Source organism: Balaenoptera physalus, assembly GCF_965194825.1.
Source record: "Balaenoptera physalus genome assembly, chromosome: 16".
Classification (NCBI taxonomy): Eukaryota; Metazoa; Chordata; class Mammalia; order Artiodactyla; family Balaenopteridae; genus Balaenoptera; species Balaenoptera physalus.
This window is the reverse complement of record NC_138898.1, coordinates 6,505,871-6,533,834: the sequence shown is the minus strand read 5'-3', so window position 1 is coordinate 6,533,834 and position 27,964 is coordinate 6,505,871. Positions and strand designations below refer to the sequence as shown.

Sequence of the window (27,964 nt, the reverse complement as noted above, 5' to 3'; positions counted from 1 at the left end):
GATGTGATCTATTAAGGAGGATGGTTTCTGGTTCACTGCTCCTTTTGCTCGACATGGTGTTAAAGTTGGCTGACCCTGTTATCAAGGTCTATACCGTATCAAGTAAAGTGATTCACTCCTGTGAACACAGGGCAAGATTCGCTGATAAGCGCTGTCCGTGGTCGTGTGCTACGTGCATCCATCAGACCCCCTTCCACCACAGAGGACCTCAAGCTGTGTTTTCCGGCTGTCCTCACGTTCCCCCTCCCCCGCCATGAATTCTTATACTATGCTGTGTCTTTGGTATACAACTGCGTATTTTTCTTGTGCTGGAATATATTGGGGTTTCTTGTACTTGATCTGTGCTGATGTAAACAATATTACTTGCTTCTCGCTTTGATTGTGATGTTTGGACATAATAAAAGGCTTCTGTGGCTGATAAACATGTGTCACATTGAACCACACCACCTGGAAGCATCCTGGTGACTTCTGCTCGTGGCCGCCGTACGTGACACTGCAATTCTGTGACTATTTTGTAAATGGCATAAACATCTTCATTAACCACACTGCTGGTCTTTTCTAGGGCAATGCCTTTTAGCCAAACCACAGAACTCTCCCATTTAGTTTACAAAAATACCAGACTGAAATTCCTGGGTCACTGTCACTCCATTATTATAATCGAGACACCAAATAATAGGTCTTGTCCACTGCCACAAGGCAAGTTAATGTGGAAAATGGGGAATCGAATTCTTTGAAAATTGTATTAACAGCTATAGGAATTATGATGTCCCTTTTCTATGTAAACAAGATAAAAATAACGTATTTTTCACTCTGTTATATCAGCTTTCACATTATTTCATTTATCCTGTCAACAAACCTCTAAAATAGGTGAGTCACTTTACAGATAAAGAAGCTTAGTCCCAGAGGGGTTACATGATTGACCAAGAATGCCCAGCTAAGTTAGGGTCACTGTATATTTTGTGCCCTGGTGCTGATGTCTTTTTGCACCAACACGATGCTGCCGACAGCTTTCCATAATCAAAACTGATCCAGCTGTCCTTTCTACGTACATTTTTGCTGACAGCAGCGCTTCTGAACAGAAACGCCTGCTGGAATCACCCGGGATCTTGTTCAAGTGCAAAAGCTAATTCAGCAGGTCAGGAGTGGAGCCTAAGATTCTGCATTTCTGACTCTGACAAGCTCCCAGGGGATGTGGCTATTGGTCTGGGGACCACCTTTTAAATAGCAAGGACACAGAGGACTTTCAAATGAGCATAATGCACAGCCAAAAAAATACACATCTGTGTGCAGTGCTGACCCCATGCCAGGAACTGTGCTAAGTACCTTACAAGCACTTGCTTCTTTGACCCCTGCAATCACCCCTTCAGGCAAACACTGGGACCCTCCTTATTTACAGATAAGGCATCTGAAACTCAGGGAGGTTAAGGAGTCTATGGAAACTCAGCTACGAGCAGAGAAGTGGAGATTCAAACTTGGGCTGCCCGCCCCCGACTCCCAAGCACAACCTGGACACCCTAGCACTTCTCCTGGAAACAGCATAGTTGGGCCATGGCCCGGTCCCCTCAGAGGCACGTATCACTATGAAGCGAGGCTTTAATACATATTTCTACAACCACGAGTCCACATGTTCAAAATAGCGTGTCCATCGAGCTGTCATAAAAACCAAGAAGACAATTCATCCTTTTACGTGCTATACTTTTCCAAAGTCTGTGGGTAGCCGTGGTAGTGCATCCATTTCTGGGGTGAACAACCCTGGACATTAGGCTGTCATTGTCTCCTCCATGACCACTTTCCCAGATCTTCACGTGGGAACCCACTGTGCATTTTAAGCAGGGGGACGGTTAGGTTCAAAAATGCTTAATTTTTGGAAATAAAAGCACATTATGATTTTCATTCATTTGTTATGTTCACTTTCACCCCCCTATGGCCAAGGCAGAATCACTGCAGAGGTTGTCTTCCAGCACCCCTAGAAATCATTGCCTGTTGTCCTTATTTAAGTTGAACTTTTGAGCTTAATTGTGATGTTTTTCTGTGGGGCTGGGGGCTACAACCACTCCAGCCTCCTTGGCTGAAAACGTTTACCCACCCTCACTTCCACTAAAATCCATTCTCTACACAGCAGTCAGTGCAACCATTTAAAGATCTAAATCAGATAACATCACACTCCTGCTCAAAACTCTTCAGTGGCTTTGAATAAAATTCCACTTCCTTACCCTGCCCTACAAAGCCCTAACGATCTGATCTCCCCCAGTAAGTCCCCAACCCCCCGTGCCCACCCATACTCCCCCCTCATTGGACTCAAACTCGCCATACTCATTCCCACCCCAGGATCTTTGTGCCTGCTGTTTTCCCGACCTGAAGTCTCTTTCCCCGTATCTTCCCATGATTGGAACCTTCTTATCCTTCAGGCTCCAGCCCAATCCTCAGAGATGCCTTTCCTGCTCTCTTTCTAAAGAAGACCCCAGTCACTCACATGAAGTATTATTTTATCACAGATCTTATAACTATTTTATATTTTCTTGTTAATTTGTTTGTTTAATTATCATCAACCTCTCCCCCCAGAAAGCAGTAATTGGCATGGAAAACTGATCAATAAAAAATATGTTGAATGAATAAGTGACTTCATGAATACACTTAAAGGTGAGTTCAAGTCTAACCAAACAGAATATAACACACCAGTGATCCTCAAATTTGGTGACTATCAGTAACAAATGTGGAGTTTGAGAAACCAGCCTGCTCTCTGAAATCTGTGATCCAGGTGATCAGGGGTAATGTCAGGCATCTGAAATTTTCAACAATCCACAGGTGATTACCATGCACACCAAACTTGCAGAACCACCTAAACCGACAAGCGCCGCTGATTTCTTAAAAATAACAAAAACCAGTACCCCAGGGGCTTAAATCTCTTTCCCATCACCATTTCCTGTCAGGATGTCAAGCACCTGCAATTGATGTTGGGCCATCCAAGAACCAACATAAACCCAGAAACTGGGAAGAAACAGATGACAAAGCACAGAATAAAAGTAAACCCTTCAAATGAAGAACTCAACCTTTCTCACATAAAAACACTTATTTGAGAGCCAAATCAGTAAAACATAATAATATAAAATGCCTTACCTAGTACTATTGCTATTATGTGCCAGACATTGGACTAAGCACTTAGATATATTAACTCATAGAATTCTCATGAAAACCCTGTGAGGTAAGCACTATTAATGTCTTGTCCTGTAGACAAGGAAACTTAGGATCATGGAGGAGGTTAATCATCCAGACCCAGGCTCCTCAGAACTCGAGGAGCAGAGCTGGGACTAAGCCACAGCCAGGCTCCACGGTCCATGCATCGCCCGCAATCCCACTGCGTGATGCAGCACGTGGCTGTAGCGATGCTCTCCAGGCTTGAATGGGCTTCAGCAGCTCTCAACCCCAACAGAGAACTTTGTGTACTTTTTAATGGAAGTATAATAAATATACAGAAACGTTCTTACAAATTATCCTTTTGGCCATTTTTTCATCAGGCGACACAGAAAGCATGTCTACCCCCAGAGCCAGCAGTTGAGTGGCAGTGGGAAGCAGCTAATGATGTGAGTTGCTCAAGCCAAAAAGTGTATGTCCCATGAAATACGTGAATAATTGACTCATTTCCCCGAATGTCACAGAGCACAGGTCTGACCTGAAAAATAAATACCTGTACAATCCTGAGAAACAAAGAAGAAAAAGCATCCTTCTTCGTTTCTAACTGTAGGAGGAAAAAAAAACCTTCCCTGTGTTTATTCCGTTTATGCTGTGACACGTGCTGGATTGTTAAGAGCTGGCACATCCCACTCACCATCAGAGGCAACACAAGAGCAATGTCACAGATGGTCCTTTAGGGCGAACGCCACAGGAGGTGCTTTGAAGGATTCTGTTTATCAGGCAAGAAAACAGTCTGCCCCTCTCTGAAAACACTGGGGAGTCAACAGAGGAAACTCTGAGCTGAAACTCAGGAGAGCCCGGGACGAGGAGTGGCTCAAGGCTGGTGTGGCCGTGAGCAAGACTGTCACTGCCTATGGGCTTCAGTCACACATCTCTGCGGCTGGCAGAGCTGGACTCGACGGGAGGGTCTCAACCTTTGCCCTTGTCCGTGGCGGTCACAGGTGACCGCTGCCTCAGGACTGCGGATCAGGTGACCCAGAGCCCCTCAACACCAGCCACGAGGGGGGTGCCCGGCTCATGAGTCCTCCACGTCTTGGGCACAAGACCCAAGGCAGCCCCAGGAGACTCTCAGTACTTGAACTATTGAGAAAGAAAGGCCCTCCTTCCCCTGGCCCTCTGGGTACCAAGTTGCCTGGGGCTGCGGGAGGAGTATCCGAGGAGGAAGCCAGCATCAAAAAAGCAGGCGGAGATGCAAGAGGGAAGAGATATGGGAACATATGTATATGTATAACTGATTCACTTTGTTATAAAGCAGAAACTAACACACCATCGTAAAGCAATTATACTCCAATAAAGATGTTAAAAAAAAAAAAAAAAAGCAGGCGGATGAAAGAGACGGGATTCCTGCTCTTCTCATTTGATGCCTGCCTCCAGCTACGCCTGAAGCTGGTGCTAAGCCTGGACACTCGGTTACTGAGCTACTGCACGTGTAACCAACAGCATCCTGACAAACGCAGGGGCCAATGGGGGGTCGGGGGGTGGAGCAAGAGGGGGGGCTGGTGGGAGGGAGAGGAGAAAAGAGGGGCTGAAACTAAGACGAGGGAAGGGCTCCAAGCTCAGGGAGACGGGCTCTCCCGTGACCTGGTTTACATACTGGGTTTAACACATTAAGATTAGATGTGCAAAAAGAATTAACTAGAAATGAAAACAAAAACTAACCACTAGAGATGATTCAAGGAAACTTCTGATCTGCCACTCTATTTTACTTGCCTTACCCTCTACATTCTGAGGGTTACATTAGAAAACGGAAACGTTTCTAATTAAGGTATGAAAAGGAAGTAGAAAACTAGACAACAAAACCGACGTTTCCAGCGCGGTGAGTCACCCATCCCCTCCTCAGTGACCCCTCCATCTTTAGATGAATCCGTACGGAGCACTTCTGATCTGATATCAAACCAGAGAATACAACGATGCTAACGCAATCTTTCTGGGCAGCCTCATCCTGAGGGAAAGGCGTGCCTTTGCCAGCGATGGTGAGAAACTCAGTAGGCGGCTGGATCTCCAGCGCCTGTGGACCAGCAGGCAGAGAGCTGTGTCTGCAGAAGGAACAAGGAGGGTCGAGAAGTCTAGTGGGGACAAAATCTAACGTGCATGTGGTCACGGTGCTTGGAGCAATGCATCTCCCTTTGGGGGAGCAGCAAAGGGCTGAGTTCCCCCTCAAGGTTAGCCCAGGACACGAACTTGCGGTGCCTGTAGGGATGTGAACAATTATTCACGTCTCCTGCTCCTCCCCTTCCTCCTCCCATGGCCCCTCTGACCTGGGAGCACCGTGGGGAGGCGGGCTCCACCATCCCTCTCCAAGTCCACACCCCCCATGCCTGGTCCAAAGCAGGCACTCAGAAAACATCTGGGGAATGAACAAATGCAAGCAACTTGAGACCTCATCTTTCATTCATTCACACAGATGAACATCGCAGCATGAACTTTAGAAGCAGACCAGACCTGAGTTCGGTCCAGGGCCCTGCCTCTCACCAACATCGGCAGTTTATTTCTGTTTCCTTGCCAGGAAAAATGGGAATAATGTTAGCACCTCCATCAAGTGTTGTTGAGAAGTTTCAATGAAATCATACATCAAAGACTCCTTAGCACGGTCCCGGGGGCCCCCTGACGTTATTCCTACTGTTATTATTATCATTAAAGAATATTGGTGGGTCACTTTATTATATTCTGGGCTCACCCTATGGGGCTTCTTAAACAGAAGCCACCCAAAATCCCCTGGAGATCTTGTGGAAATGCAGATTCTGAATCACAGGGCTGGGAGCAGGGGCCCGGGACTCTGCATTCCTATCAGGTGCCAAGTTGCTGCTGCTGCTGCCAGTCTGAGAAGCCGCCCACAGTGGAGACTTCGAAACTGAGGACAAGACAATTTTCCACAGCTGGAAACTCATAGATAAGGCGGCTTTTCTTGACAAAGCAAATGCATTGATCCCATCACATAAGGTCAAAGGAAAAGCCTGGGGAAATCAAAAGGGGTCATAATTAGGTAAAGTCATCTTCAGTTTTCCGTCTTCAGAAACCATGTTCCATTAGCCCCCTCCTGGCCCAGGCGGCTGTTCCACACAGCAGCCGCTGTCTAAGATGAAGTGAAGCGAGCAGGTGAGTTATCGGTACTGCAGACTTGGGCATGAATCACCCTGCAGAAAGTCCACCCTCTGAATCACCCGCCACTGAGACGATTCCATCAATACAAAGTCCCAGCAGACAATTCCGAAAGGAGTAAAAACGGGCTGAGAAGCAAGCAAGGCATGGAGCCTCCAGAAAGAGAAAAGGTTAGTAAGGGTGATGAAGGCTTCTAGAACCATCACTGCTGGTTCTAGGTGAGCCAGAAGCACTTAGAGCAGCGGTCCTCAAATTTGGAGGCAGCTGCAAAACTAAAAATTCTGATACCGGGTTATAGTCTTCGAAGAATTTAACTGGTAGGAATTGCAGCTCAGTTACAGGGATTTTTTTTTTTAAGCTCCAACATGATGTTTTGGGGTCAGGCGGGTTGGAATCAGAACGCTGTCATTGCTGGGTGATGATCAACCCTCCAAGCCTGGAGTTTCCCATCTGTGAAATGAAAATAATCACTAGCTTCAGGAAAATGGTGAGCATCACAGACAAAAAGTACAAAGACCTTACTCAGTATACGGTCCTCATTCCTAAGCATTTTCTTGTCAGAATAAGACTCATCTTCTTTAACTGCTACCTTACCTAAAGTCTCAAGCCAATTTAGTAATCACCAGCTTCACAACTGCTTAATTCTTTACAGAAGATGTTAGGCTTCGAATATCCCACTCAGCACATAAAGTGTGTACTCTCTTCCAAGTCTACCTTTCCTTCTTCTCCAGTTCTGGGTCTTCTCTTCTGTCATCACAAGTTATCTGTTGAGTGTTTAATGTGGACCAGGTACTGTGCCAGCTGCAGGGGATGTCACAGCGAACAAGACAGCCCTGTCTTCAGGAAGCCTAGCGGGCAGGTGAAGAAACTGCCCTTGGACGAGCAAGGTCTGGATCCCCTTTCAAAGTGAAAGTTGGCAGGGAAAGGGACAGACAGCCCCAGGCAGTTTGATCTTTTCACTGTGTCTCCTTGACCCAAATGCCTAGCCATTCCGAGTCTCAGTTTTCTCATCTGTGTAATATGAGTGGCTCTTGTTCTTACCAGCTTCCCTGAGCGGGTAAGTGGGCCAAGAAAGTAGGAAGGAGCACTGAACCAAGCAGACTTTAAATTGCTCAGGACTTCCCTCCCAATCTCAGATCACTTCCCCAAGCAGGGGAAGAGAGAAGGAAGCGATGAGCCAAGGAAAAGGCAAACAAATTGCTTCCTGTGTTCTAAAGCTCAGCCAGAAACACTTGAACAGGTAAGAATCTGGTCTACCTCACTCAGGAACAAGAGACAGCTTGTCACTCTCATGTTTTTAAATCAAATTCTGATGACCTCGATTTATTCCAAGCAGGAACAGAGTCAAGACTCTTTCAATTGCAGACAACAAAAACCCATCTCAAACTGGCTTATTAAAAAAAAAAAAAAAAAAAAAAAAAAGGAGGGAGGAATTTATTCGGGCCCTGCTACATCTAGGTACTGAAGTGATGCCATCAGAAATCTCTGTCCCTTGAGACTAATTTCCCTTCCTTTGGCTTCTTTCTTGGGCAGCTCTTTTTCACATGCTGTACCCAATAGCACAAGACTTCTATCAGCTCACCAACTCCAGTATAAAACCAGCTTCCCTGTCCCAATAATCTCCCACCACCCAAAAAAAAGAAGAAAAACTTCAGGCCAACAAAATTAAATCATACGCCCATCTCTAAGCCAGTCACTTTGGCCAGTGCATTCACTCAGTCCCGGATAAAACTCCCACCTAGGAGCTGGCGCGGGGGCATCAGCTCTGTGGGCGGTGAGAGGTGGGGAGGGGGTCCCACACAAGACACTTGGGTACTGTTTCCAAAATCATGCACTATCCACTCCCCTCTCACCCTCCAGCCCTGCCCCAAGTACTTTTGTAGCCTTGATTTGCATAATCCACTCCCCTTCCTGATGGCTTCCTGGATTCTTCTCCTTCCCTTAAGATAAAACTGATAATTTCTAAGTAACTCTTAGCACATTCATTCTAAACTTCTGAATTATCCTTAAAAGATCCTATGTAAAAACACAAATATACATGCTAGAAGAGAGACTTCATTTTGAATTGGGTCATCCTACAGTTTGCTTTTCTTGTCCTTTGTTTCCAACATTCTAGGGCTTACATAAGCTAGTCTGCTAAATTGTTTGTTTCTCATCCCTAGTCTTGTCCTTGGTTTCACAATACCACGAGAGGGCAGCTTTGAATTTTCTGGGCCATGGTACTCCTCAGAACAAATCAAGTGGGTGCGCGTTGTGAATCAGACAGAAATATACGTCAACAGCATCTTAACTTTTAAAACAGTAGAGTGAAGTAAAAATCAGTGGATCATTTCCACAAATATCACTTGCATTTTGAAACTGTCCTCTTCCACCCCAACTCACGTACACAGATTATCATTAAAAATAAATAAGTTACTCTACTCAATATTCTGTAATAACCGGTATGGGAAAAAGAATCTGAAAAAAATAAATAAGTTCTTCGTGTAAATGTTCTAGCAGCATTATTAGGTATAGCCAAAAATGGAAAAGCCCAAGTGTCCATCAACTGACAAAGGGATAAACAAAATGTGGCACATCCATACAATGAAATATTAGCCATAAAAAGGGATGAACTATGTTTATAACATGGATGACCTCAAAACTATGATGCTAAGTGAAAGAAGCCAGACGCAAAAGACTAGATTTTGTATTATTGCATCAATACAAAATATCTAGAAAAGGCAAATTCATAGAGACAGAAAGTAGATTAGTGGTTGCCTGGAGATGGGGCTAGGAATGAGAATTAACTGTAAACAGGCACAAGAGATCTGATTGGGGTGACAGAAATACCCTAAAACCGGACTGTGGTGTTACTGGATATGATATAATAAGAAATCAGCGTTTGGTCTTTGTCCCTGGTTCTTGGCACACAGCTCCTAAAACCCTTGGAGTCTCTGGGTTGATAAGTGTGGTCTTTGTATGTTAATGGATGACTCACACTGGGGGCCCTTAGATGGTTTCAGGGCTGGTGGCCAAAGAGACCAAGACAGGACTAGAAGGTTGGAACTTTCGGCGCCAAACCACCCCCCAGCCCACCGCCACCCTCAGGGAGAAGAAAGGGACTAAAGAGTGAGTTACATCCCCTAGGGCAAGTGATTTACTCAATCACGACTACGTAATGGAACCTCCATAAACACGCCTGAACGACAGGGCCCAGGGAGCTTTCAGGCCGGAACACACCAAGGTGCTGGGAGGGTGATGCTCCCAGAGAAGGCATGGGATCCAGCATCCCTCCCACACGCCTTGCCCCGAGCACCTCTTCCACGTGGCTGCTCCTGAGTGGTACCCTTTACAATAACCAGTAAGAGTATCTTGCTGAGTTCTCTGAGTCCCTCTAGTGAATTATCGCACCTGAGGGGGATACTGCAGGAAGCCCCAATTCATAGCTCGTCAGTAGGAAGTACAGGTAACAACCTGGGACTTGTGACTGGACGTCTGACATGAGGACAGTCTGGTGGCACTGAGCCCTGGCGTCTGTGAGGTCTGCACAAACTCCAGGGATTTAGTGTCACAACCTAATTGAACTGTAGGACACCCTGTTGGTGCCCGGAGAGTGGGAGAACTGGTCGGTGTGGGGAGAAAACCCACTTATTTGGTGTCAGAAGTGTTAGGAGTAAAAACAGCGCACTGCACGACTCAGCAAAATTACTAAAAATCAGTGACTGTACGCTTAACATGGGTGAATTTTATGGTATGTAAGTTTTATCGAAATAAAATTGTTTAAAAAGGGAAACCTGCAAAAGAACAGACAAGTAAACAAGATGCTACGCACGCTGTCCCAGATGCACTTGCTCAGTGACCCAGCTACCTGGATGAGCAGGAGTCCAGACCACCCCTGGAAAATACTCCAGTACCTACACTTTTATTGGTGTCGGGGAGGGAGGACCAGTCCCACTTATAGCCAGCTCCAAGAACTCTTCCAGTTGGAAAGTTTTGCTTCGGGCGACTCCTTGGGCACCTGACAGGAGGAAGAAGCTGCAGATTCCAGATGACAAAGGGACCACGTGTCTCACAGCATCGTTGCTCATAAAGGACTCGTCTGCTCCATCGGTTTGTATCCTCCTAGGGTCTGTTCCCTGCACAGCATGTACAGGACGTGGCAGAGGAAGGCACTGGGCGCTCAGAGCAGCTTTTGAAACGGATCAAAACACTGAAGGCAGAACTTCTCTGGCTTAATGGCTAATGGCTTGTGTGACAGTTTCACTGGGTAGGACAGCCTGACCTTTTGTTTGGGTGGAGAATGTATAATTACCTGAATTTTTTCCCCAGGCAGCAACAATCACGTCTTGTCCCATTTAATTTAATTAATTAATTTTTTTGGTGTACTGAACATCTAATCGTTATCCAGTCACAGAAATGTACAGTCAGACAGACTTTGGTCTTTTTCTTTTCCGAAGTTTCGATTTATCCATTAAAGAGGTGTGTCCATCTTATTAAAATTGTTCTTGGATATTAGGCAAACATTTTAGACTTTGAGGATCGGTAATTTTCTTTTTTAAACAAATGCTAGCTTTTCCTTTTAAAAATGGTTTAAACCTTCAAATCCTTAACAGCTTATTTTTTATTATGAGGTGATAGAGATATTTTTTCCCAGCCCCATCTTAACAAATCGCATTACTGTGATGTGGTGGAAACATCTCAGGCTCCCGGCTCAGAGCTGGGAGCTCACCTTGGCTTTGCCACTTTCCAGCTGTGTGACTCTGGCTAAGTTACCTACCTCTCTGAGCCTCACTGTCAGCACTGATGAAATGAGGATGATTTCTACGCTGTTTTGAAGATTAAATAAAATTAAAGGAGGAAAGGAGGTCATCGTTTCAGATCTGTATAAATATGTTTAGTACAGTAACTGGCACAGTGTCAGTTTCCAACAAGCAATGATGCTTACTGCATCCACCCTGGGTGATGTTTGGAAGATGCCCAGTCGGTGGGCGGTAGACTCAAGATCTAAATCCTCCATAATCAAAATCTGTAACACAAGCTCTTTACAAAGGATGATGTGTATGTACTTCCTAGACCAGTTTTCAATCAGCAGTTGATCCTTAGAACGTGTGTCATTGAGAGCTTGGCCATTCACTAGTTGCCTGTCTTTGGTATGGTTGCTTACCTACTCTGTGCTTCTGTTTTCTTATCTGTAAAAGGGGGATAGTAAATAGCTTCTACTTCCAAGGGTGTGAAGGGAATGAAATAAGCATTAAATTAAATAATTAGTACATTTAAAGCCCTTGGAATGGTACCTGGCACACAGTAAGCTGTCAGTGAATATTAATTCTCTTTCTTGCTGTGATCATTACTGTGTGCTGTGGTCCCTGACTTCACAGCCTGGCATAATGTAGGTGCTTTAGAAATTGTAATTGTTAGTACAAACAGGTACTTTCCCCAGGCACAGATAGAGCATATGTGAATATTTCTTTTCAGCAAGAGAAGCTGTCAGTGGTTCTCTACATAGATAGAAAGTTACAAATACTCTTTGTTCTTTAAAGATCCCCTGAGTTATACCAACAGAGGCAAGGAGGTGTCACTGGCTCCGGAGAAAACAAAGTGTAGGTTTCTTTGGACCCAGCAAGGTGCCCCGACCTCTGCAATGCAGAGCTTGGGGGAAGGAGGACCAATTGCATAAGAAGCTCTAGACTTTTCTGGAAGAAAAAAGGTTGATAACACAACGCTTCTCCCTGGGATTTTAGTTATAAAGACCTGCCATGTGTATGGGTTCAGGACCCCACAAAGACCCAGGAGCAGGGAAGAGAGAGAAAGGGTCCCCGGAAATAAGATAGCTGTGGTGGTAGGGTTGCCAGATTTGGCAAATAATACATTTCACTCATTCCCTATGTAGGGCTGCAGAACAAATGATGAATAATTTTTATTATAAATATATCTCTTTCAATATTTGGGATAGACTTACATTGAAAAGTTATAAGTTGTTCATCTGAAGTTAAAATTGAACTGGAGGGACTTCCCTGGTGGCGCAGTGGTTAAGAAACCACCTGCCAATGCAGGGAACACGGGTTCGAGCCCTGGTCCGGGAAGATCCCACAAGCCAAGAGGTGCGGCCAAAAAAATAAATAAATAAAAGACAGCAAACCGGATGTGATCTGTAAGTTGGAACAAGGAGGAAAGCTGTGGACCAAGGAGGAAGAAATGCCAGGAAGGTGCTACCCCACAGGTTCCCTCCCAGAACCTGAGAGACAGAAGATCTGTATTTGAGATTTCTGTAATAGAAAGAGTAGGCTGCAACTAAGGAGGCAACCCCACAGCAAAACATTTGTGAAGATGTGTCTATTCCTTCGTAAAGTGGAAAGACTCACAAAGAACAGCGTATTATATTCTTTTTCAGAAAAAAAAAGAAATATGGCAAGAGGATGAGCTGATGGACAGGCAATAGGAAAACAGGTGAGCTTTTTCACACGAGGGATGTCCTCTTACAGGAAAACCCAGACCAAGGTGACAAGGCTGGAAAACATGTTGGTTTAACCTCCACACTTACTTCTCCAAGAAATAAAACTCCCATCAATGTGACGCACTTAGAACGAATTTTAACCATAACCCAGACTTGGCTGATCACGAGGGAAATTGTACATGGATGAAGTCATCTGATTGTAACAAGGATGGAAGATGGTTCTGCCCCAGGGCATCCAGGTTAGAGTAAAACCCTGAATGTAACCACTGTGTGAGAGCTTTGGCCAAAAGTCAAACTTCATCATACACTTTGGAATTCCTGGTGGAGACAACTGCTCTGAAAGTAATGAATCTGAGGGAGCAAAAAAATCAAAGATAGCTAATCTCTTACCCCAAACAGGAATCTGTACCAGAGTGAGAAACCCTGTGAGCACCATCAAAGTGGGAATCCTAGAGCCAGAAGTCACATGTCATCAGTGTCATGGAATTCATACAGGGGAGAAGCCTTATGAACGTAATCACCACAGGAAATCTTTTTCGAAAAAAAAAAAAACAACACACCTCATGGCGCGTTAGAGATTTCATACTGGAAAAAAATCCTTTTGGATGTAATCAACGTGGAGAAATCTTTAGCTGTAATTCATCCCTCAAGAAACACCATCATGGATTTCATACAGAACAGAAACCCAGTGAATGCTTTGAATGTTTGAAATTCTCCCTTCATAATGCACATCAGAGCTAATGTGGATGTTTATTATTTGCAACTGAATCAGACCCCCAGCAGAAAACAGATGTACCTTTCAAATTAAGATGACTCAAATAGGATTTACTCGAAAAGGTTTTATTCAAAAGTGTGGATGTAAGGAAAGCACAAGGGATGGTGCAGTAACTCAAGGCCCTAAACCCAAAAAGGCGATGAAGATCAAACGGTTAAAAGTAGAGGAGAGAGGTATAGCTGATTCACTTTGTTATAAAGCAGAAACTAACACACCATTGTAAAGCAATTATACTCCAAAAAAGATGTCAAAAAAAAAAAGTAGAGGAGAGAAGTTACAGAAAGACGATTTAGAAAGAGCTGTGGCTTTCTATCCGGGCGGGGGAGGCAGCCAGAAGAATTCATCCCCCCAACCTCACTCATCTCCCTCCCTCTGAGCTCTCACCAGTGGCCCAGTGGCTGAGCCCAACCAGATGCCAAACAGCGAGGGAGTCTGTGATGCTGTCAGCCTTCCAGGACAGGTGGAGAGAGGTGAAGATGGATATGAAGGGGAAACAGAAGATACGCAGCCCGGCGACCAGGAACCCTAGCTGACACACGCCTGAGAACCAACCTGGGTGCCCTGTTCCCACTGGAGCCCAGACCCCAGTACAGAGCCTGGCCCAGGTGCCCAGAACAGGCACTCAATAGAAATTGTTGAAATGAATAAAGGACCAGCGGAACCAAGGCAAACTTATCCAGCAGGAGAAAACTCAGAACTCCTCTGCCTGACCACCTTTTTCAGGGCCCTTGGGGAGCATAGGAACAAGACACTTTTATAACACACATTTCCTGTCACCAGACAATGACACAGCAAAAGACCAGTAACACAGCAAGAGCTGATGCCCTTAAAGAGAAGAGGGAAATGTAAAAGGGCATCTTTGGGCACTGGATTGGAAGCCTTAAGGGTAATATCTGTAACAGGGGAGAAACTTTGTATTCTATTACAAGTTAATCATTAAAGGGATGTGGCCTATAAGCTTAAATTATACATAATGGCCCTTCTATGGGAACTCTGCTGCCCAGGTAATGAGCATGACGCTGAGTACCTTTGTTTAGGGACGTCCCTGGTGGTTCTGCGGTTAAGACTCCACACTTCCAATGCAGGGGGTGCGGGTTCGATCCCTGGTCGGGGAACTAAGATCCCATATGCCACCTGGCCAAAAAAAAAAAAAATAATACCTTCGTTTAGCTCACAGGAAACATCCTGACCAGGCCCACCTGTGAATGACTGCAGGAAGGAAGAAATTAACACTTCTCCTCCAGAGGCTGACTGGAACCAGGAAATGCTTGACTTTATTCCCTCCCCTTTTAGTATAAAAGAAGCCAGAATTCTAACTCGGATGAGATAGTTCTTTGGGACATGAGTCCACCCTCTTCTCGGTCTGCAGACTTTCCAAATAAAGTCGCTATTCCTCACCTCAACAACTTGTCTCTTGATTTATTGACCTGTCGTGCCACAAGTAGTACGAACTTGGACTTGGTAACATATCTCAGCAAATCCCCACAATTCTGCACAATAGCTGTTACTTCCCACCCTCAGTAGGTGAGAAAACTGAGGCTCTGAGAGCTTAAGTACATTTCCCCGGGCCACACAGTAAATTGGAGACAGGCTTTGAATCTGGATCTATCTGCAACCAAAGCCTCTGGTTTTCCCACACAGCAGGGCATGGGGTAAACAGTTCAGAATAACTTCATAGTTTTAAGGCAAAAATGCCTCCACTCTGCTGATGTATCACAAACAGCTATTAACATGTTTTCTTTTATAACCACTGATCAAAACATCTATTAAGTGCCACATTCGTGGCTACAAACCCTGCAAGAAGCAAGTTAAATGACTTATTTAGCAACCCCTGGAGTGTTCCTTAACATTTCAAATGAAATGGACAAAGTGCTTTTATGTACGATAAAAAAAATGACATCACAGTAGGTACATAAAAAGGCCATTTTTTTTAAAAAAAATAAAAAATAAAAAAAAAAATTAAAAAAAAGGCCATATTTTAAAAAGCATTTCTATTTATAATTATTGGCATCTGTGCTTTAATGGAAGATGAAAATCCTATAGCTTACCACATCGAATACCTCTTGAGAGAGGTGGTAAAAAAATCAAATCTCCCTTGAAAACCAAGCTACCTTTTCAAACAGTCTGAGTTTCCCAGTAGGACTCAAGTTCCCCTGAAATCTTGGAGGTGGTTTTAGACTGTGAACAGTTCCCTTCTTCTTAATTAAGACTAACTTTTTGGTTGAAATGTCCCCTCCTACAGGAAGCCTGAAGACTCCACCAGGCACTGGTGATCAAGGTCTCCTGGATGCTTTTAGCTTTTATTACATGTAACTCTTTGTTCCTTCATCAAACAAATAATTTGTTGAGCGTCTGCCCATGCCAGTTACTATGCTAGGTGCAGGGAGTAGAAGATAGAGAAGGGCCCTGCTCTCATGGATCTCATACAACCAAATAAATAAAGAAGATATTGTGACAAGAGTTATGCTGGAAATAAAGCAGTTGATATCATTGAAAGTGAATGGAGTGAGGGCAGTGGTGTGCTGGAATATGTTTAACAACCAGCTCTCTTGGGGAGGGGGGATGCCCTGATTTAGAGCATTTGCCCATTTCTTTTGTGTAAATACTCCTACCATGGCTGATTTCAAGCTACCAACATGATATCATGGAACATGGAATTCGGAAGAGACATGCAGCATTAGAAAACCATCATATGGGGTTTGTACCATACAGAGAGAGCAGATGCACGTAACTTCAAGAGCACAGACAATACTAAAATATAGTAAAATAATTAGGAAGCATTAAGTCTTGAGTATTATCTTTGTTTTTTGTTTGTTTGTTTGTTTTGGCTACGTTGGGTCTTCACTGCTGCATGCGGGCTTTCTCTATTTGCGGTGAGCGGGGGCTACTCTTCATTGCGGTGCACAGGTTTCTCATTGCAGTGGCTTCTCTTGTTGCAGAACATGGGATCTAGGCGTGCGAGCTTCAGTAGTTGTGGCACGTGGGCTCAGTAGTTGTGGCTTGTGGGCTCTAGAGCGTAAGCTCAGTAGTTGTGGCACACGGTTTCAGCTGCTCCATGGCATGTGGGATCTTCCTGGACCAGGGATCAAACCCGTATCCCCTGCATTGGCAGGCAGATTCTTAACCACTGCGCCACCAGGGAAGTCCCTATTATCTTTGTTTTTAATGCAACTTAATCATAAGTTTACATAACTTTATTTTGAATGATGGTTATATTTGACGCACAGCTTGCAACATTCTTGAAAATTGAACAATTGCTGCTCCTGAACCAGTATAAACAAACTCCAATGCACCACTTGTTAGGGGGTCAGGAAGGGCCTTTCTGAGCAAGTGACGGCTAAGATAAGACCCAAGAGAAGGGAAGGAGGCAGTCATGCAAAGATCCTGATGTGAAAAAGACCTTGGCATGGAAGGAAGAGGAGGCCAGTGGGGCTGGTGCACAGGGAAGAGAGAGGGCACGTGGTGGGTGCGGCCCCAGAGGAGGATCAGAGGCCATGGTGCAGAGTCATGCAGATGATGGAAAGGGATTCGGTGACATTCCAAGGACAATGAGAAGCCGCTGGAGGGTTTTATTAAAAACCTCCAGGAGAATGGATTGTAGGAGGAACAAGAGCAGGGAGACCACTAGGGCGGCTACAACAGTGGTCCAGGAGAGAGGATGACAGTTCCCAATATTTGTGCACACTTTTGCAAAAGGTAAGTTTTAAAAGAGCCATGTACATGTTTCCTGCCTGGGCCTCCACAAATGAATTACAATGGGCAGGATATTACTCCCATTTTAAAGAGAAGGAGAGATTTCCCTGGTGGCACAGTGGTTAAGAATCCTCCTGTCAATGCAGGGAACACAGGTTCGAGCCCTGGTCCAGGAAGATCCCACATGCCGCGGAGCAACTAAGCCCGTGCGCCACAACTACTGAACCTGCGCTCTAGAGACCGTGAGCCACAACTACTGAGCCCACGTGCCACAACTACTGAAGCCCGCGCGCCTAGAGCCCGTGCTCTGCAACAAGAGAAGCCACCACAGTGAGAAGCCCGTGCACCGCAATGAAGGGTAGCCCCCGCTCACCACAACTAGAGAAAGCCCATGTGCAGCAACAAAGACCCAACGCAGCCAAAAATAAATAAATAAATTTATTTTTAAAAAATAAAGAAAAGGAGACAGAACCTGAGGAATATCTGAGGGACTTTAACAAGTTATGGGGAATGTGAATGGCCAAAGCAGGGCTTGAACAGTGAACTAAGGTGACCACATACCCCAATTTCTCTAGGACCATCTCAGTTTTGTCTCCTGCACCAGGGTAATTATCAATAGCACCCTCTTTCACTCTGGAAATTGTCCAGTTTGAGGTATAAATACAGAATGAGGGAAGGCAAGGACAAACTATGTGGGGTGAACTGGAATTTGAGGTATTGATAGGAACTCATGATTTCTAAAGTGTGTGTGTGTGTACATATACATGTGTGTGTCTAACCGAATGTCAGAATCAGGTGGTCACAAACCACACTCTCCAACACGAATTTCACAATGCAAGCTGTCACCGCTATGTAGCCTCCAGGGCTCTGTGGGATAACTGAGGCCCCTTCCTTGGCGGTGGCTAAGATGTCGTCTTGTCTTGAACACTCGGCATCAGAACATAGTAAGACTTCACACATTCCCTTCAGTTAATCTAAAAACTATCAACAAGTGAGATTTTTATTTTACTTTTTAAAACTACTTTTTTGAGTTATGACTGACACTTGGAACACCATACGTATGGAATGTATACAACTCTATGAGTTTGGGGATAAGTATATGACCATGAAACCATCACTATCATCAAGGCTGTTAACATTTCCATCACCTCCCAAAGTCCCCTCGCACCCCTTTATCATTATTATTGTGTGTGTGATAAGAACACTTAATATAAGATCTACCCTGTAGCCAATTTTATATATACAATACATACTGTTAGCTCCAGGCACCATGCTGTACATTAGATCTCCAGAACTTATCCTGTATAACTGAAACTTTGTGCCTTTTGACCAACATTTCTCCTCTTCCTCCTCCCCCCAGCCCCTGACAAACGCCATTCTACTCTCTGCTTCTGTGAGTTTGACTATTCTATATCCCATATATAAATAAAATCATATAGTATCTGTCTTTGTGTCTGGCTTCCAGGACCATTCATGTTGTTGTAAACGGTAGGATTTCCTTCTTTTTTAAGGCTGAATGATTTTCCATTTTCAAATATCCTGTATAATAAATATATTATATGTAATATATTAATAACTTATATAATATGTAAATGTATACATTATTTACATAATATAATTATGTATGTATGTATATCACATTTTCTTCATTTTCTTTATCCATTCACCTTTCAATGGACATTCAGGTTGTTTCCATATCTTGGCTATTGTGAATAAGGCTGCAGTGAACATGGGAGTGCAGATCTCTCTTTGAGATTTTGATTTCAATTCCTTTGGATAAATATCTAGAAGTGCGATTGCTGGATCATATGGTACCTCTATTTATAATATTTTGAGGAACCTCTATAGTGTTTTCCGTAATGGCTGTACCAATTTATATTCCCACCAACAGCCCACGAGGGTCCCTTTTCTCCACATCCCTGTTAACACTTGTTATTTGTTGTCTTTTTGATGACAGCCATTCTGACAGGTGTGAAGTGGCATCTCATTGTGGTTTTAATTTGTGGCAATTTTTATATCAGACAATTCGCTGCAGCCTTTAAAAATGGGGTATATCTGTTTGTTGACATGCAAAGGGCAACAGTTTGGCTGGTTGTCAGGGACATGGGCTTTGAAATCACACAAATCTGGGTTCAAATCCCAGCCAGGTCACTTGTAGGCTGTGTGCCTTGGGTAAGTTAAGCCCAAATGTCTTTATCTGAAAAACGGCGATAAAAGTATTACACATCCATGTACAGGGCCATTTTATGATACTACTTTTTTTTAAGTGTAAATATATAGGAAAAAAAGTTGAGAATCTGTTTTTACAAAATGCTTCTGTGTATTTTCCATATTGATTATACATTACTTTAGAAAAACCATAACTGTAAAATGTAAGAAAACTTGCACTTTTTGCTTTATACATTTGGGTAATATTTGAATATTTTGACAAGCATGTACATGTTATTGCTTTTTTTTTCATTTTATTGGAGTATAGTTGATTTACAATGTTGTGTTAGTTTCAGGTATACAGCAAAGCATACCTGAATCAGTTATACATATACATATATATATATCCACTCTTTTTTAGATTCTTTTCCCATATAGGCCATTACAGAGTATTGAGTAGAGTTCCCTGTGCTATACAGTATTTATTGCTTTTTAATTCCAAAAAAATGAAGGGGCAATATTAAAAAATGTAATTAGCATCTTTGTCACTGGAGCTTCAGTGACTAAGGGCATTTGCAGCAAATGACGGCCTTGACCATCCTGCCTCTGCTAACTGAATTCTCTGAAAGGCTTCAACATCACTCGGGCATTTTTGTCCCTGAAATGCTCAGCTTTAACAAAATTCTAAGTAGAAGCATGACCATGAGTCACAATTACAGGAAGGTTTTATAAATATTATGTAAAAATTACCTAAGGCAACTTGGCTAAAACTTGAGCAAGTGGGAATGATTCACCCAAAACAATTATTGAGCGAGGGGAAAAGAGCAGAAACCCTGACAGGTCCTTTTGTTTGAAATCTTCCCACGTTGCCTACATGAAGAATGTTTGGATAAGTCTTCACTTTCTGATTAAATAAGCTTACGTGTGTCACCACAGTCATGTTCAGTTCCAACAGCCCAGTGCCAAGACCCTTCCTGATTCTGACATATTGAGGCCGCCATTTTGAAGAATGGTTTCTCCCTACATCCAAGTGTAAGTTTAAAGAAACTACATCAAGCACAATTTTGTAGGGTAAGAGAAAAGTCCAGTGGATGACCGTCTGGAAGCATTTGCCAAGACAGTCATATTTATATCTCTGCCCATCCATGTAACCCTTCTCCTCAGTATTTTCAATAAAATCACATTACATCAGACTTCACCTTCAGCTTCTTCTTCTTCCTTGAACCTCTAACCAGATTCAGTCACTTTTCTCCCATCATTATTTACACCAACTGCCTCCGAAAAACCCCATCCAGTTTCAGCACAATATCAAAAACAAGCTGAAGACCATCCACATCTCCCCTAGAGCCAAGACTTCCTCAGGCATTCTGTACTTTCAGCTATTATACATTAAACCTGCCTTTCCCAAATCTCAGTCATTTCTGTATCACCCTCATGGTGATTACCAGATCAGTTTACAACTTGTCCAAAAATTGACAACTTTTTTAAGAGGATATCTTTTTAAACTTAATAAACATTTTTCACAGAAAATGGTATCCATTCCTAAAAATGCACGAACAGTACCACTTGCTGTATTCATTAGGGTATGCTGGATTTTGTGGCAGAAACAAGCAATCCCAAATTCTCAGTGTCGTTACACATCAGAAATTCATTTCATGATGGACCAAAGTCCACCACAGTCCAGACAATCCTCTCCAGGGCAGCAGTCCACAACACAAGTCTGTCTGATGCAGTCCCAGAACTGTAGGCTGCATCCGTCCATATCCACATAGGACTCTACAATCACGAATTGGAGAGTTGAGGACCAGCAATTGAATGCTTTCACCTCTAAGTGACAACTACGACTTCTGCTCACATTTCATTGGTCAAAGCAAGTCAGATAACCATACTTAACTTCAAGGGGACGGAGGAATACAACCCTCCTGTGTGTTCAGAAGTAGAGGAGAACCAGACATTGGTGAGTAGTAGAAATGCCCAGCCATGTACATCATGAGAGGATATAAATAAATATATTAAGAACGAGCAGTGTTATTAAATTCCAGCAAGACACGGTTGTCTGCCAAAGGGAGATGAACCAGGAATGCAGAAGTGCTAAAGAAATGTCAGCAGAATAACCTCTCTAAAATGCCAAAAAGGACAGTAACTCCAAAAATAAATACCATGAAACTGACACAATTGTATTTTATTTTTTATATATATATATATTTTTTAATTTATTTATTATTTTTGGCTGCGTTGGGTCTTCGCTGCTGCGGGCTTTCTCTAGCTGTGGCGAGCAGGGGCTACTCTTCGTTGCAGTTCGCAGGCTTCTCATTGTGGTGGCTTCTCTTGTTGCGGAGCACGGGCTGTAGGCGCGCGGGCTTCAGTAGTTGTGGCACATGGGCTCAGTAGTTGTGGCTCGTGGGCTCTAGAGCGCAGGCTCCGTAGTTGTGGTGCACGGGCTCAGCTGCTCCGTGGCATGTGGGATCTTCCCGGACCAGGGCTCTAACCCATGTCCCCTGAATTGGCAGGCGGATTCTTAACCCCCGCGCCACCAAGGAAGTCCCGCACAATATTATTTTAAAGAAGATTAAATGAGACAGTACATTTAAAGTGCCTTGCTCATTGCTTAAACACTAAGGAGTGATTCAGTCACTTAATTATTATTATTACTTTCCATTCAGAGAAACACTGTGCAAATATTAATTGTGATAATAATGAAGACTGTACAGCAACACTGAAAATTCATAAACTAAATGGAAACATGCAAACTGCAAAAATGTAACTGTGAGACGATTACTTCGTAAGAATGTATATATGGCAACAGAGTATTATTCAGCCTTTAAAAAGAAGGAAATCCTACCATTTGCAACAACATGGATGGACCTTGAGGGCATTATGCTAAATGAAATAAGCCAGACACAGAAAGACAGATACTGTATGACCTCATTTATATGTGGGATCTAAAATAGTCAAACTCATAAAAGAAGAGAGTAGAATGGGGGCTTCTAGGAGCTATGGTTTGGGGAAAACAAGGAGATGTTGGTCAGAGGCTACAAAGTTTCAGTTACGTAGAATGAATAAGTTCTAGAGATCTAATGGACAGCGTGGCTACTGTAGTTAGTAACACCATATTATATACTTGAAATCTGCAAAGAGTACATCTTAAGTGTTTTCACCACACAGCAAAATTGTTATTATGTGAGATGACAGATACATACTAGCTTGACTGTAATAATTGTTTCACAACGTATTTGTATATCAACACATCACGTTATACACCTGAAATATACGTAACTTTTATTTTTAAAGTTTAAAGGTATAAAAATATGTGTATAAACAAGACTAGGAGGAAACTAGTCCTGAGTGTTGGGTGTCTGTGTGCCAGGCTCCCAACTGAAAGCTAAGAGCTTTCAGCCTCACCGTGTCATTCAATCCTCAGAATTACCACATGCTGGGAGTTCCAAACTCCAGATTACAAATGAGGAGACAGAGCCACAGAACAATTAAAAATCAACTCATGCTGTATAGCCAGTTACTGGAAGAGCTGAGATCTCAACACAAGTCTGTTTGATGCTCAAGCCTGGGCCAGAAAGAGATTGTTTTCATTTCCAGGGTGACTCTCCCCTCTCCAAAAACTCAGATATGCAAAACACATTGTACATCCTTATTTGCTTACGTTGATTTTTGAATCCAAGCCCTCATTCTGCTGGGCTGGTAAAAAATTCAGCCCTGCTTATTCTTAGTGCTTCACTAAAATCACTACCATTAACCACAATTACCTGCTCTTTCAGGGTGGTGCACAGATGCTAAGAACCTTCTAGCACCAATTGGGAAGCTGCCCAGAATCTGGCCATCTATCCAGAGTAGGTGCAGCCAAGAAGACCATTCCTGGTATTCACTGCCTTCAGATTCACTCACTCTGCTTCTTCCATGCCAAGGGCCGCACCAGGCGCCTCTGGTGATGCCCATGGCCCCTGCCTGGGATGTGCTCCCCCTGCGGTAAAAATGGCCATCCTCCCTAAGACCTGCTGAAAGGTCCTGCCGTATTTGGGGGTTTTCCAGGGTACACGGCTCAGGATCCCACACAGGATTCCACTGAGACCCAAGGATTTCTTCCTCCTGCCCCCGCCTATGGCATTCCTTCTTATACCTGGGGAAATGCTCCCATCTCTTTTAACACCTCTCCTATCAGCTTTCCTTCTCTCCTCAAACCCCATTCTTCTTCATGGGCTTAGACCAGGAGCTATGAAGTCAAATGGCTTCAGGGCCCAGGAGGGCATGTAAATGAGTGAAATCCGCAGGGTATAAGGCAAAAGGGAGTGGTGAGAGTGTGGCAAACTGCAGGCCACGTGGTCCATCGAAAGAAGAGAGTTGCTATTCAGCACCAAGAGCTGTCATATGGGAATTTTAGGACCAGAGTTGCCTGATAATCTGATTTTCCTGGGGATCTCAGAAATCCAGATGTTTAGGTGAAATTGCCCAATTTTTAAAATACTATACAGGTCAACCAAAAATGCCTTCTAGGCCACAGTGGAACCTGTGAGGGCCGGTTACACCTGGTGGCAAGATGGCAGCAGCCTGTAGCCAATTGGCTTCCAGATTCAAGTATGAATGAGAGTCTCCTTCCCAGGATTCCCATCCCAAGCCTCCTTGCATTTGATTGGCTCTGATTGGGTCACATGTCATCCCTGAACCATTCACTAAGGTCAAGAGATTATGATGTGGTGATTGACCGCCCTCTGGGTGGTGGGCCACTGGCTGAGTTATGAGCTACCCAAGCACATGGTGGGAGAGTGGAGGGAAGATTGCCAAAAGAAAACTGAAAACTGGAGAAATGGATGCTGAGAAGGCAGATGTTCACCATAAGACACTTCTAGAAGCCCTCACTCGGTACCCTGTTTTGCACAGCTGCTTCAGAGGAGCTTAACAATTCTGAAGCCAGTGCAGAAAGACAACCCCCAATTACTGACATTTTTTAGCATAATCATTCAAATAGGGCCAGCTATGTAATTTGCAGGACCCAGTGAGGTGCCTTTTTCAAAGAGTCGGGGGGAAATGCTGTTAAAGGTACTAAAACATAAAGCTTTTTCCTTTTTTCCGTGGTCTCTCAACTTATCATGGTATCTTTTATTTGCTACGTAATGTCCTAAGTAAGGAAAAATTACAATTTTAAATTGTGAGCATGAATTTCACTGTTTATACTATGCAATGCCAGTTTAAATGCAAATGAAAGGGCATTTAACTCCTCTGTAGAATTACCAGAATTACACAATTTGTATTTTGTAGTTCATATGGGCATATGCAATTCATCCTTACCAGAACAGCAGAAACACTGCGCAAAACTAGCTTGGCTGTTTTTATTTCACTTTTTGATAAATGCACATTCTACCAACACTGTCTACCTTCAGCTACTGATGGGTAAGGAAGACAGAAAGGAAAGGATCTCTGGGGCACCCTCATCCTTCTCTTTCCTCCTGCAGCATCATTTTCTTTTTCTTTTCTTTTTTTTTTTTTTAGCACAACACGGGTCTTTTTTTAAAATTTTTAAACAAAGTGCTCAAATCCAGGAAAAATCTCACAGATGAACTAGAAAAGGAGAGTGATCATTAGAGCCTAATTGAGGAATACATCCTTGGAATTTTTCATTCTTTCTTTGGTAAACATTGTTTACCATATATATTCCCCCATCTGAAAAAGCCTGTAGATACAGATGAAATATCATTTTTCTTTCTAGTTAAGTGCCTTAAACTTTCAGGTGTTGAGATTAGATACGCGAGACATCATATCAAACTAAATGGCAGCAAAGCTGACATGATCAGCCCAAAGGTAAAACATGCAGCTTAATTCATCCAAAAATCCTTCCTTCCAGATGATTCAAAACCAGTAATGACACTAAACCTATACTGCATTCTAATGAGGCAGCATATTTTTATCTAATTTTAAAATTCCTCCCGGTAGTAGTTGTCTTGGTGTCATGAAGGAAAAAATTATAGTGAAAATCATAGGGTGCTTTTCAGTAATTCTTCAAAAACAAATGTGTCCCAAAGGAGAGAAATAACCAAGATTTCAAGATGTAGAGGAAACAAATAATTTGTACACATATAGTTGCTTGCAAGCAAATACTGAGACAATTAAGAAAACTGTATATGAAAAAATTAAGTTCAACACAGCTACAGTCTAGTTTCTAATAGTATACCAAAGGAAATGTTAGTACATAATTTTTATTTTTAGAAAAAAATTTAAAGGGTAGACCCATCTGGAGCCCATGAGAAAATTTTGTTAATTCTTCATAAAAAGAATGGTCGGCTCATACAGGGAAGTGAAAAAGGATAAGACAGGATTGCTTGGTCACTTGTGTTTCTTAGAACAACACTCTTCCTTCTGCCTTCAAAGCGGGTTCTGGTTTGAACAGAAAAATTGGCCTCAAGGATGTCAGTGTCCCTGCCTACTCAGATGCACGCTGCTTATCTTGTCCTCTGAGTCGTGCTGAATTCCCGTGCACTGGGTCTGCTGGAATTCACAGGGCATCGTGGAAGCTGCGTGCAAATGGGGCAGCTAGGAACTGCAGCTGCTATGCACATTATATGTGTCTCCTCTACTCACAGACGTGTGATTGTCCCATCAGACTTCACTTGCAAAACGAAAGCTCAAAGACGGAATTATTAAAGAGTTTCAAGATGGTGACAGCAGGGCATTAAAGTGAGCGCAGAGCCCCTCTGAACATGGGATCTGGACAGCTGCCCATGAAGCTGGCCCTGGCTTCAGGAGATACAGCATCTCTCATGTTGACACAGACACTGTATTATTCCCGATATTTCAACCCCATCATCACCACCCAAAACAACAGACTCCCAAAAGGTAGTAGTTTAAAATAGGTTGGCAAATAGACGGGAAAATAAAAGCTCTGTAAAAGCTGACGCTAAGTCCAACAGCATTTCCTCTCTGTCTAATTACATGTTGTTCTGCTCCCTAATGCTCCTTTTATATCTATCACCATCGAGTTGGTACAGACTGAGCTGTGCCGCCTGCTTGTTTTCTCACGGAAAAATGTCCAGAAATAAATCAAGCCGCCATGTGTACCTCTGCTAAAGAAGTTTGCTAAAGGAGCCTGGGTCCATGAATCAAGGCCCTGGGGATCTATCACTGACCGGTTGTCCACAAAGAAATGACTCACGCTGAGTGCATTTGGAACAAATTGTCTCTTATTTATAAAGCGTCTATGGAGCCCTTGATCAATGCCAGCAACTCTTTTAAAATTCTCTTATTAATCCCCAGGACAACTCTAAAAGGTAAGAAACTATTATCATGCCCACTGTATAGATGGGCAAACTGAGGTACGGAGAGATTCATTAACACCTGGCAACACAGCTAGTAGGCAGTTATCCAAAAGGCCATTGCAATGGTCAGAAAGTCCAAGGTCTAAGAGAATCATATAGTCCTGTTTTTCTCACCAGGCATAACACAACCCAGCCAAAGAAAATAAACCTTTACCCAGCTTGTCTGAAGCTAATGGAGGGTCCCTCTAGCCCACTGGTTCCCAGCCCTGACTATATATTGTAATAACCTGGGCTGCTCTTAAATATCCAGATGCCCTGGCTTTACCCCAGACACAACCTCTGTGGGTGGGGCGGACCCAGGCATCAGTATTCTGTAACGCTGTCCCCTGGTTCCAGGGTGTTGCCAAGGTTGAGACCCAGAGGGGCCTGGCCCGCTCTCCCTGGTCGGCGGAGAATGATTGGGCACCAGCGCATGAGAAGAGCCACCATTTGGGAATGACTTATATTTTAATATAACCTGCCTACCTCCTCCTCTTCTTTTTTTTTTTTAAGAAATTATTTATTGCACCAGTGATAGCTCTGACCCTAACACTGGCATGACCTAAGGAAAGAGTCCAAATTAAGGTCCACATACCATAAGTCTCAGTATTTAAGTTATAAATCAAGGTAATAAATTGTTAAATAAATATGTTCTATCCTCCTACCTTGACAAATATATCCACCTGACAACAAAATGGAAAAACAAAACAAAACACGCGTAAAGCAACAGTTCATCCAAACAGTCGCAGACATGGACAAATTTGAAATAAATTTCATTTTCTACCAAAGACCAAAGACTGTGATTTGCTCTGGAGCAGGCCTGGGAACAGGCAAGTGCATCACAAAGAATTTCTCCCTCCCTCGCTGGGCTGCCGTCTGGTGCCCTCAACTAATCACACGTGCAACCCACAGACACCATTTTCTTTTTCTCTTTTTGAGAAGGGAGGTCTTTCATCCCCCACCAAGGCTCATCTGCTCTCCCAGCCCCACTGGTACCACCTGGGTACCTATAAAAGGCACCCCACATGGAAGCCATAAGGTTTCTCCTGACTTCCTTCTGCCCAGGCCTAGAATCTGCTGCCCTCGAGGTGCCCCAGCTCCCAACCCCACTGACAATACCCCTGGTCCTGGCCACCCTTCTTCCCTTCCTAGACTCAATCTTGTACCCCGAAGGGCCTTGGCCACCCCTCAGGTCGATGGGGTACCCACTGATGGCACCCAGGGAGGGTGGACCCGGGGAGAGACACATGCAGGCCCTGTGAGAAGGCCTGGGGACTTGTGACCAGGGAACCCTGGGGATTCTCTGGTACCAAGGGTCCTGGTACC

The 27,964-nt window shown here is 43.6% G+C and overlaps 1 protein-coding gene across 1 annotated transcript in view; it reads right to left on the bottom strand.

Moving 5' to 3' along the window:
* Positions 1 to 27,964, bottom strand: part of LOC309644434 (beta-1,3-galactosyl-O-glycosyl-glycoprotein beta-1,6-N-acetylglucosaminyltransferase 7) — a 400,935-nt gene that overhangs the window by 188,077 nt on the left and 184,894 nt on the right. The window lies entirely within an intron of this gene.